We start from the raw sequence: 10,738 nt of genomic DNA, 5'->3' as shown, positions 1-10,738 counted from the left end.
TGAAACTCAAATAAAGAAGGGATTTGTACAGTAGGAAGTTGGGATTGCTGCAAGGTTGCATGCTGTTGAAACATGGTACTGTCATTGATATTTCCACTCCTGGCTGAGGGATATTGCTCCCCTTGGGAAGTTACAGTTGAACAAATTTAACATTTGGAGATGCTCCTTTAGTCTGTTTTTGCAAGACTTGAAGCTGAGTGAGTGAGGGGGAGCACTGGAGAATTCATTTCAGTATCACCCAACCAGTGAGGAAAGCATCCCTCTGAACAGCAAAACCCAGACTTTGTGTGGCAGACATCCTTTTCAGCCATGGGTTGGGTCCTACCAGTGAACTGCCAGCTCTGGAGTTGCCTGTCATTACATTATCATCATGAACATAAGAAACTGGGCTTTTCTGTTGGGCATGGAATAGTCCGCATTATATACAACTTGGATACATCGCTAAGTTTGTAAATCCACTTCCTGGAAAGGATGTTGATGGCACTTCAGGAGCCTGTGTGAGATGAGTAGGTGGGCTTACCATTATAGATGGGCAGGTAGCACCATCTATTAATAAGGTTGCCTAACACTTCCCATTGTAAGACCCTGTTTTCAGTTGTTTATAACTTTGCCAAACTGAAATTTTCCATGTTGCGTGTCTGTCAGGCAGAATTATATCAGCCAAAATAATTCAGCTGTTTCCAAGAATTAGGGTAAGGAAAAATATGCTTTGCCCTGTTAAAAACATTTTGGTGACTCCTGCTTTACAAAGCTCTAGTGCTCCATGCTGTGCAGTAGGGACTGAAAATTTGTCAGAAGCGTGGCCTGTGTCACTAATGTGCCTTTTGCTGTCACCATGAAAATCCATCCAAATTTGATCAAATTATAAGCCTTTGAAACATTGCAGTTTGCACATGCTTGGTACAGACTTAGATTTTTACCAGTTAAGACTCCAACTGCACTAGGCATGCTCCAACCTGAGGTTCAGTGAGATTTTCCCTGCAATTGCAGTTCTGGGTTGATGCAGACCTGGCTGGGTCCAGACACTCTTACTGAGAGCAAGGAGCCTCTCTCTCTCATTGACCTCCTCTGCTGGGCTCAGGTGGCAGAGAGGAGGAAATTAACTGATTCAAGTATAGAGGGGACAAGAGCCAGAACTGGGGGCGACTAGGACTAGCTGAGCAAGGAGAAGTGGGATGAGGAGTTTGGAGGACTTGCTGGGCAAGAACACTGGGACTGAAATGAGACGTCTGATGAGCAGAGACAGATACAAGGAGCCAGGGATGGGAAAGAGACAGAACTGGGCAGAAGAGTCTGTGCCCAGTAGAACACTCCCTTCCAAAGCCTGGAATGGAACCCAACATTCCTAGCTCTTACCATCCCTCTGTTATTAGCAAATATCTGTGAAACCCACTGACAAAGTGTCCCATTCCCTTCTAGTGCTAGTTCACAGAGGATGACAGCCTACTACTGCTATCAGTTCTTCTGTCAATTCAAATGTCACAGGTCTGTGTGGTGGACCTAAAGGTTCCAAACCTGCTGATGATCCATGTGGGTGTTAATATGATGCCACATGATAATTTTTTCTTTTTGAGTTTGCTTTTTTAAAATTCTAAGAAGTTACTCACAAAAATATTAAAAGAACATTAGTCCAGCACTCAAAAGTTAGGAAATGCTTGTGTAACCTTAATTCAGCCCCCTTCTATCTGTGCATCATAATGCAATCTAGTTACATGATCACACATGGTTTCCACAGGACCCCTGCCTCATTCAGTGCACAGGCTCTTTCTGCTCTGGGGTAAATTAGGATTGTGTAGTGAAGAAGACTTGTCTGTAGGACTCCTTTATTTGTTGCAGAAGTTGGAAAGTATGTACTTACTGTGGTTGGAGAGAGACAGCAGGCTTAACCCAGCCATCAGCTGAATGAGAATGGCCATTGAACCCAGGCCACAATTAAATACTGGGCACAGCAACTGAAAAAATAGGGATGGAAGTGAAGTTCAAAGGGCAAAAATCAGAACCACAAGGGGACACCAAGCAGAGAACCCCTGGCAATGTCCATTGCTCCTTAAGAGTGCCTAGAAAGTCAGTGGACATTAGCCCAGAGGAACTCTGCTTGGAGGTATGACTTCACAAGGGCTCGGAAACAGGCCCTACAGAGCACCCTGCTCCATCCAGCTTCCTCTTTCTGGAGTGATGGATGGCCATCTTGGCCAGCACCAGGGAGGAAATTGACGAGGACATCTCACAACTTTGTTGCTATGGATGGGGTGTGCACTGATGAGGAGGTGCATGGAGAAGTGCAACCAGAACCTCTTACAGACATTCTGGAGGAGCCAGAAGAGGGGTTGCAACCTGGCACTCCCTACGTAGATGTGTGCCAGGGTGTCCTCACCACAGAAAGGAAAGGGGTCATGAGATTGTAAACTGTGCCAGGTACACACCCATGCTGATGGATCCATGGAGGTGCTGCCAACTGCTATGCCCTGCAGTCCGTGAACCCAGAGTGAGGTACAGACTGGCCAACCAGGGTTCCTCACCCTCCTCAGGTGGCAGTAGGCCCCATCACTGAGGGTTGGGGTGGGACATGAAGGCAAGGAAGTGGATGGTGTGAAGCATGAGCACATACAGATGATTTCTGGGCACAGTGTGGAGATGGACCATCTGGCCCTCGTTCAGCCAACTTAGGGGATCGGGGTCCACTGAGTTCTGGAGGGCCGGGGTGAGCAGAGAGGACCTGCTTGAGAAAAGTGAGAGAAACAGGAGGCAAGGATGGCTTCACTCCTGGAGAACCCAATGGGGGAAATGCAGGATGGGCAGCCCATGCACTGGCTGAGCACCACAAGGTCCACCCGGACCCTCCAACTATTGCCCAGGAGGTCTCCAATTCTGGTGGTGCCAGCCAGGACCAAACCTCCGGTGCACCGAGGGGGACTCCACCACCTGCATGAAGAAATGGGGGTTGTGTAGCAGGGGTTCTATAAGGAGATCTTCCCACTTGACAGCCGCTATGGACCTGGTTGCTGAAACTAGCTTCCAGGTCCTGATAAAAGACTGGCAGCTCAGAGAGGTCTTGCTGGAGACAAAAGAGCTGCTACTGGTACTGGAGGTGAAGGAGGAAGGCCTACATCAGCACACTCTATGCCAGCCTACCTGCACTACCACAGAGTCTTTGCAGGGTCTGAAGGTGGAAGGCGTGGACCTGGCTACAGTTACATACCAGGCCCTGCCTGCCCTCCCCCAGAGGGAGGCTCAGGACACCTGCAGAGAACCAGTGCAACCCTGGCCAGAAAAACTCCGGGATCTTCTGCTGGAGGGTGGCCAGGGTCCCCGGGGGTTAGCTCAGGGTGTTGAGCTGGTGCCAGAGCATGGACTGGACTAGCTGGTTGATCACCAGCATCAGTTCCAGCACCTGAAGGGAAAGACACTGGAGCAGCCCTGTTCACCTCTACAACCCATCAGACATCCTGGCCTCTAGGTCAATCCAATTCTCCAGCAGGGAGGGACCAATGGCAGAAAAGTGATACCAAGAGAGCGCAGTAGACCCCACAGCTGGCACAGTATGGGTGGGAAGGAGCCTACCTGCTACCTGTCTCTATCAGACCAGCGCTTGACTCAGTTGACCCGGGCAGAGGAGGCTGCCAAATAAATGGCTTTGCAAGCCTCAACCCGTGCTAGGTCTCCTGAGTCCTGGCCAACAAGAAGTACATTATTGGCATATGCCAACAGGCCCACCTCCAAATCCAGCTCCTGAAACACCAACCCAGTCATTCTCTTGCAGGGGAGATGGAGGAATGGTTCAATAGCACTGGTATAGAGCTGGCCGGACGGTGGGCAATGGAGGCAAGTAGGGCCAAGACGCCGTGGGAGGCAAGAAACAAACAGTGAAGGAAAGGGCCTGGGCACAAAACAAACAGCAAAGGTTGAGGCCTGGGCAACCTAGGGAAGGCAAGCAGGGAAACAAACAGATGGAGGTCCTGGGCAAGGCAGGGGAGGCAAGTAACAAACGGAAAGGGGAGTGAACTGCAATGAGAGGGGGACCACACAAGATGGGGGGGCTGCAGTGAACTGCAAGGGGAAGGGAACTGGTGAAATGGGGGGAGCAATAAACTGCAAGTGAGATTGGGGCCTTGTGAGATGAGGGGGAGGGGGTTTTGTAAACCATAAGAGAGAGGACTGGTGGGCAGGCAGGAGAAGGAGGCCCACCAGCCCAATGCAAACTGAGGGGAAGGTATGTGAGGGGAAGTCCAAGGAGGCATGTGTACCCAAATGCACTTGCCACTGCTGCAGAGTTCCTATGCGATGCTGATGCTGGCAAGTCACTTAAACCAAACTTTTCACAAGTTGTTACTAATTGTATGTTCTTAATTTTCTAGTGCCTAACTTGATACCTGATTTACAAATGGGTTGAGCACTCACAACTCCAACTGAAGTCAATGAGAGTTGTGCTTTGAACATATGAAGTGCCATATAATGCTAAGTACTTTGAAAAATCAGCTCCTAGGAATCTCAAATTGGGCACCCAAAATAAGTGACAGGTTTCAAAGTAACAGCCGTGTTAGTCTGTATTCGCAAAAAGAAAAGGAGTACTTGTGGCACCTTAGAGACTAACCAATTTATTTGAGCATAAGCTTTCGTGAGGTACAGCTCACTTCATCAAAGTACTTTCCACAGTATGCATCCGATGAAGTGAGCTGTAGCTCACGAAAGCTTATGCTCAAATAAATTGGTTAGTCGCTAAGGTGCCACAAGTACTCCTTTTCTTTTTCCAAAATAAGTGAGCACTTTTGATCTTAATCTCTTTGTGCCTCACTTCCCCATTTGAAAAAGTGGGATCATACCCACTTGTGAGGCCTGTGAAAATGAATGTATTAATAGTTGTGAAGCACTTAGAGGGAAGTGCATAAAAAAAGCCCCAGAGGAAATTTTAAAAATCTGTTTTGTGAGCAGGTTTGAATAGTTTGCAGTAAATAAGGCCTGGAGTCACGTATTGAACAATGTGGAGAAAACAAAATATTGAATCAATAAGTGAGCTCTGTCCAATAGCACTGAATGAGGCAGGTTCCTGCTGAAAAAATAGTATGTGATCATGGAACATAATACGTATGTACAAGGGGGCTGAATTAAAGCTGCATAGAGGAAGGGCTGGTGAGTTGCACGAGCAATCTTAATTCTGGTCTTTTCTGACTACACAGTACTTGACTTTGCAATGTTAAGAGTGTTCTTTTAGTGTTTTGGGTGTGTTCTTTGTTTTGTTTTTGTAATTACAAACCATTAGTTCTTATGAACTGGCCTCCTCCTTGCTCAGGCACAGAGGAGAGAAAAAGAACTGAAACATACTTGCTTTGTGTCAGTCTCCACACCAGAAACAAGTGAGAGTAAGAAAGTTTCTCAAAGCGTAAGTAATTCTCCTCTTTAAAGGGGAAGAAGAAAAAGTGTGCTTAACCTTAGACGTGAAAAGGGTAGTGAGAAAGCAGCCTGTGACTGAGTCACAAACGGACAATAAACCCACATAGGCTCATGGGGTAAAATAGCAAGTACCTTCATAGAGCCCTGTGCTAGATCTTGTCCACATTAGAATTTACTTTGGTATAATTTACATCGCTCGTCAGGGATGTGAATAATCCACACACCCCTGATTGGCCTAAGCACCGATGTTGATCAGTGGAAGAGCTTCTAGTGAAGATGTAACCTGAGATGTACATAGAACATCTTGTTCTGACTTACTTGCTCTGCAACCACTCTGGTCATTGATTCCAGGGAATGTAACTCAGGGCAAGATTTAGCCTGTTGTCTGTCTTAACTTTGATGACATCAGTACAGTTTCTCATCAAAAAGGATTTTAAACTTAAACTGGGCACCTCCTCTCTTCCCCAGTGGTGGATAGCTCCAGGGCACTGAACTGAATGAGTCTCACTGGCATGGGGCAGTGTGGGCCGGGCTGGTTGCGTGCCAATCCCTAGATGCTGGTCTTAGCCCCAGAGGTGGTGTAGCTGCATTTCAATCTTGCGTGTAGTGAGGCCTGTCTAGTTCTATTATTATTCAGTTTTTTCAGCTCTCCCAAGGGCACCCCTCCCTAGCGCTGAGTGCCCACTCTCTACATGAAGAGTTACAACACAGACAGCTAAGGCCTTGTCTACACTTGCAAGTTAGCACGCATTAAATCAGCCCTGGGTGACCTAACTCCTAGGTGTCCACACTGGCAAGGCACGTAGAGTGCCCGGACTCCGCAGCTGGAGCGTCCCTGGTAATCCACCTCCACGAGAAGCATAAAGCTTGCTGTGCCCCGGCTGGAGTGCCGTGGGACCAGTATGGATGCCCTGGTCCATTAATGCGCTCTGATCGGCCTCCAGAAGTGTCCCACAATGCCTGTTCTAGCCACCCTGGTCATCACTTTGAACTCAACTGCCCTGCCCTCAGGTGACCAACTGTCAGACCCGCCCTTTAAATTCTCTGGGAATTTTGAAATTCCCCTTCCTGTTTGCTCAGCCAGGCGTGGAGTGCTCTCAGCGCATCCTTCCAGGTGACCATGCCTCCACGCGCCAGGCGATCCCCAGTATGGAGCAATGGAAAGGTGCTGGACCTCATCAGTGTTTGCGGGGAGGAAGCTGTCCAGTCTCAGCTGCGCTCCAGCAGTAGGAAATATGATACCTACAGGCAGATATCAAAGGCCATGATGGAAAGAGGCCATGACCGGGACGCAGTGCAGTGCAGTGTTATAGTGAAGGAGCTGCAGAATGCCTACCACAAAGCGTGGGAGGCAAACTGCTGCTCTGTTGCCGCCCCCACGACCTGCCGTTTCTACAAAGAGCTGGACGCAATACTTGGGGGCAACCGCACCTCCATTCTGAAGACCACCATGGACACCTCAGAGGCCGTAGCAGCCCACAGTTCAACAAAGCAGTAGGAGGAAAGTGGGAGCGAGGGTGCTGAGGAGGAGGGGAGCCCAGAGCCAGAGGACAGCCCGGCATTCCTAGATGCATGCAGCCAGGAGCTGTTTTCAAGCCAGGAGGAAGGTAGCCAGTTGCAGCGGATGGTGCTTGGGGAAGAACAAACAGCAGAGGAGGTGCCCGGTAAGCGGCTTTTATTTTGGGAAGGTAGTTGTTTGGTGTGGGCTCTTGGGGTGAGGAGGGTTAGGGCTGCATGCATATCTAGATGCGGAATAGGGCGTTGATGTGCTCTCTCACATCGCGGTAATCGGCCTCAGTGATCTCATCAAAGGTCTCATACAGAAGCTGGGCAATCTGCTTGTGCAGGTTCCTTGGCAGTGCTACTGTGTTCCTTGTCCAAGTAAGGCTAACATGTCCGTGCCACTGTGCCGTGAGGGGCGGGGGGACCATTGCTGCACACAGACAAGCGGCATAAGGGCCAGGGCGGAAGCCGCATTGTAGTAGAAGACCCTCCCTTGCTCCCCAGGTCACCCTCAGCAGCGAGATATCTTCCAGGATGAACTCGTCCTGTGGAAAGCATGGGGACAGTGTTCAGTATAGGGGCTCCCTGCAGCTGTTGGCTCTCCCCAAGGCACAGAACCCCAGAGGACAGTACGGCCGTGAAACAATCAGTCCTCCTTGCCCCTGTGTTTGCTCACCATTTCGGGGCTCCTGTGGGTTATGTGCGCTCGCTTTGGGACGGGCACTTTTTGCTATTGTGTACACTGTACTTGTCTTTAAGTTCAGCTGAATCATTGCTCTGTCTGGTGTGAACAATGCTGTCTCTGTTAAGTGTTGCATTTTGGCTTTACAGATGCAACCATGAGATCCCAGCCATCCTTGTTATCAATGGCCGAAAGACGACAAAGAATCAGGAAGCATACGCGAAGAACCAAAGAGGACCTGTCCCTTACTGAAAATCAAAAAGTACAGGAGTGACGGGAGACTAAAAGGAGGCTCTGCCAGCAGAATGTGGATCGCCGGCACCAAAGCACGGAGCGGCTGCTAAGCATTATGAAGCGCCAAGCGGACTCGATACAGGAGCTCATAGCACTGCAGATGGAGCAGATCCACGCCCGTCCCCCCCTGCAGGCCTTGTCCCAAAACTCTTTCCCCTATGCCCCCATGTCACTGCCAACTCACTTCCCCCAACATCCAGTTTCTTACCGCCACCAGCTGCCTCCAACACCTGTAGCTTCACCACCCAGCCCTGCAAACTACGACCCTTACCCACTGCACTCAACCCCCATCACCATACATTTTAGCCAGCCTGAAGTGCAGCACTCATTGTGCGGCACTCCAGACAGGAAGGCTGAATACGATAACAGGACATACGCAAATCTGTGATTGTCCCGTTCCCCACCCCGCGCCCTTCCCTCCTCCCACACAGCACAGATGTGTCATGCCCTTTCAGTTTCCCCAGCAGTTGTGTTTCTTTTTTGAAGAAATGAATTTTTTTGGCTTTGAAAACATTCTTTATTGCATTAAGTAAAAGATACCGTAGCCCAGGAAAGCAACAGGCACTGCAAGTCAGTGCATCATACGTAGCAAACACAGATGCCTACTAGCATTGGAGCCACTGCACTTCACACCCGTGCAGGGCACCAAACATTACTGGTGGCTCTCAGCATCAAATTGCTCCCTCAAGGCATCCCTAATCCTTACAGCCCCGCACTGGGCCCCTCTAATAGCTCTGGTCTCTCGCTGTTCAAATTCAGCCTCCAGGTGTTGAACCTCCATGGTCCATGCCTGAGTGAAGCTTTCACCCTTCCCTTCACAAATGTTGTGGAGGGTACAGAATGCAGCTATAACCATGAGGATGTTGTCATCGGCCAGGGTCCAGCTTCCCATACAGACAGCGCCAGCGGCCCTTTAAATGGCCAAAAGCACACTCAACAGTCATTCTGCACCGACTCAGCCTATTGTTGAACCGCTCCTTGCTGCTAAGGCTTCCTGTGTAGGGTTTCATGAGCCATGGCATAAAAGGGTAAGCGGGATCTCCAAGGATCACACCGGGCATTTCGACTTCCCCTACGGTAATCTTCTGGTCTGGGAAGAAAGTCCCGGCTTGCAGCTTCCTAAACAGGCCTGTGTTCCAAAAGATGCATGCCTCATGCACCTTTCTGGACCAGCCTGCGTTAATGTCCATGAAACGCCCACGGTGATTCACAAGCGCCTGGAGAACCATAGAGAAATCCCCCTTCCGATTAACGTACTCAGAGGCTAGGGGTCTGGTGCCAGAATTGGAATATGCGTCCCATCTATCACCCCTCTTCAGTTAGGGAAACCCATTTGTGCAAAGCCAGCCACGTCACGCACGTTACCCAGAGTCACAGTTCTTCTGAGCAAGATACGATTAATGGCCCTGCAAACTTGCATCAACACGATTCCAACGGTCGACTTTCCCACTCCAAACTGGTTAGCGACCGATCAGTAGCTGTCTGGAGTTGCCAGCTTCCAGATTGCAATAGCCATGCGTTTCTCCACCGGCAGGGCAGCTCTCAATCTCGTGTCCTTGCACCGCAGGGTGGGGGCAAGCTCAGCACACAGTCCCATGAAAGTGGCTTTCCTCATCCAAAAGTTCTGCAGCCACTGCTCGTCATCCCAGACTTGCATGACGATGTGATCCCACCACTCAGTGCTTGTTTCCCGAGCCCAAACGTGGCGTTCCACTGTGGTGAGCATGTCCGTGAATGCCACAAGCAATCTTGTGTCATATGCGTTATATGAGTCGACATCATCGTCAGACTCCTCACTGTCAGTTTGTAGCTTAAGGAGTAACTCAACTGCAATCCGTGATGTGCTGGCAAGACCCATCAGCATATTCCTCACAAGTTCAGGATCCATTCCCACAGACCGAAAGGAAAGACAGAGCGCTCAGTACAAAAAACGTTGAAAGATGGTGCCAAATATGGATGGAAGCACAGGGATTGCTGGGATGCGAAGCGATGCATTAGGACAGGACCCAGAATGCTCTCCCCTCCCCCACCCCCTTCAAAGAATCATAGAATATCAGGGTTGGAAAGGACCTCAGGGGGTCATCTAGTCCAACCCCCTGCTCAAAGCAGGACCGATCCCCAATTTTTGCCCCAGATCCCTCAATGGCCCCCTCAAGGATTGAACTCACAACCCTGGGTTTAAGCAGGCCAATGCTCAAACCACTGAGCTATCCCTCCCCCTTGCCACAAGCCACAGCACCAGAATGAGAAAAGGTGTTCTGAGGGATAGCTGCCCATAATGCACCACTCCCAATGCTGCTGCAAGTGCCACAGATGTGGCCACCCCACTGCGCTTGCAGCTGACAGTGTGAACACATGGCAGCGCTTTCCCTGCTGCGGTCTCCGAATGCTGGTTTAACTCAAAGCACTCTACATCTGCAAATGTAGCCATGCCCTAAGGCTATTTCATTGCCTTGCTCCAATCAGGCCACCTACTCCCCCATCACTAGAGTGTCTGCAGCTAATAGACATCAGAGATCGCAGCCTTGTGGGCCAGCTCCGTGCCCTGGTCCTGGTTACGATTGCCAGGTGTCCGGTTTTCAACTGAAACACCCGGTCAAAAAGGAACCCTGGCAGCTCTGGTCAGCAACGCTGAGCAGCCCATTAAAAGTCTGGTTGGCAATGCAGCAGGGCTGGCAGGCAAGCTCCCTGCCCAGCTCTCAGGAAGCAGCGACACATCCCTCTGGCTCCACATGCTGCCCCCACCCCAAGTGCTGGCTCCGCAGTTTTCATTGGCCAGGAACCGCAGGTGCAGCACAGGGAGCCTCCTGGCCGCCCCTTCGCCTAGGAGCCGTATGGCCATATCACCGCTTCCCCAGAGCCGTCTCAGGT

This window comes from Natator depressus, chromosome 9 (genome assembly GCF_965152275.1).
Source record: "Natator depressus isolate rNatDep1 chromosome 9, rNatDep2.hap1, whole genome shotgun sequence".
Taxonomy (NCBI): Eukaryota; Metazoa; Chordata; order Testudines; family Cheloniidae; genus Natator; species Natator depressus.
The sequence above is the reverse complement of the archived record's forward strand: the minus strand, read 5'-3'. Positions refer to the sequence as shown.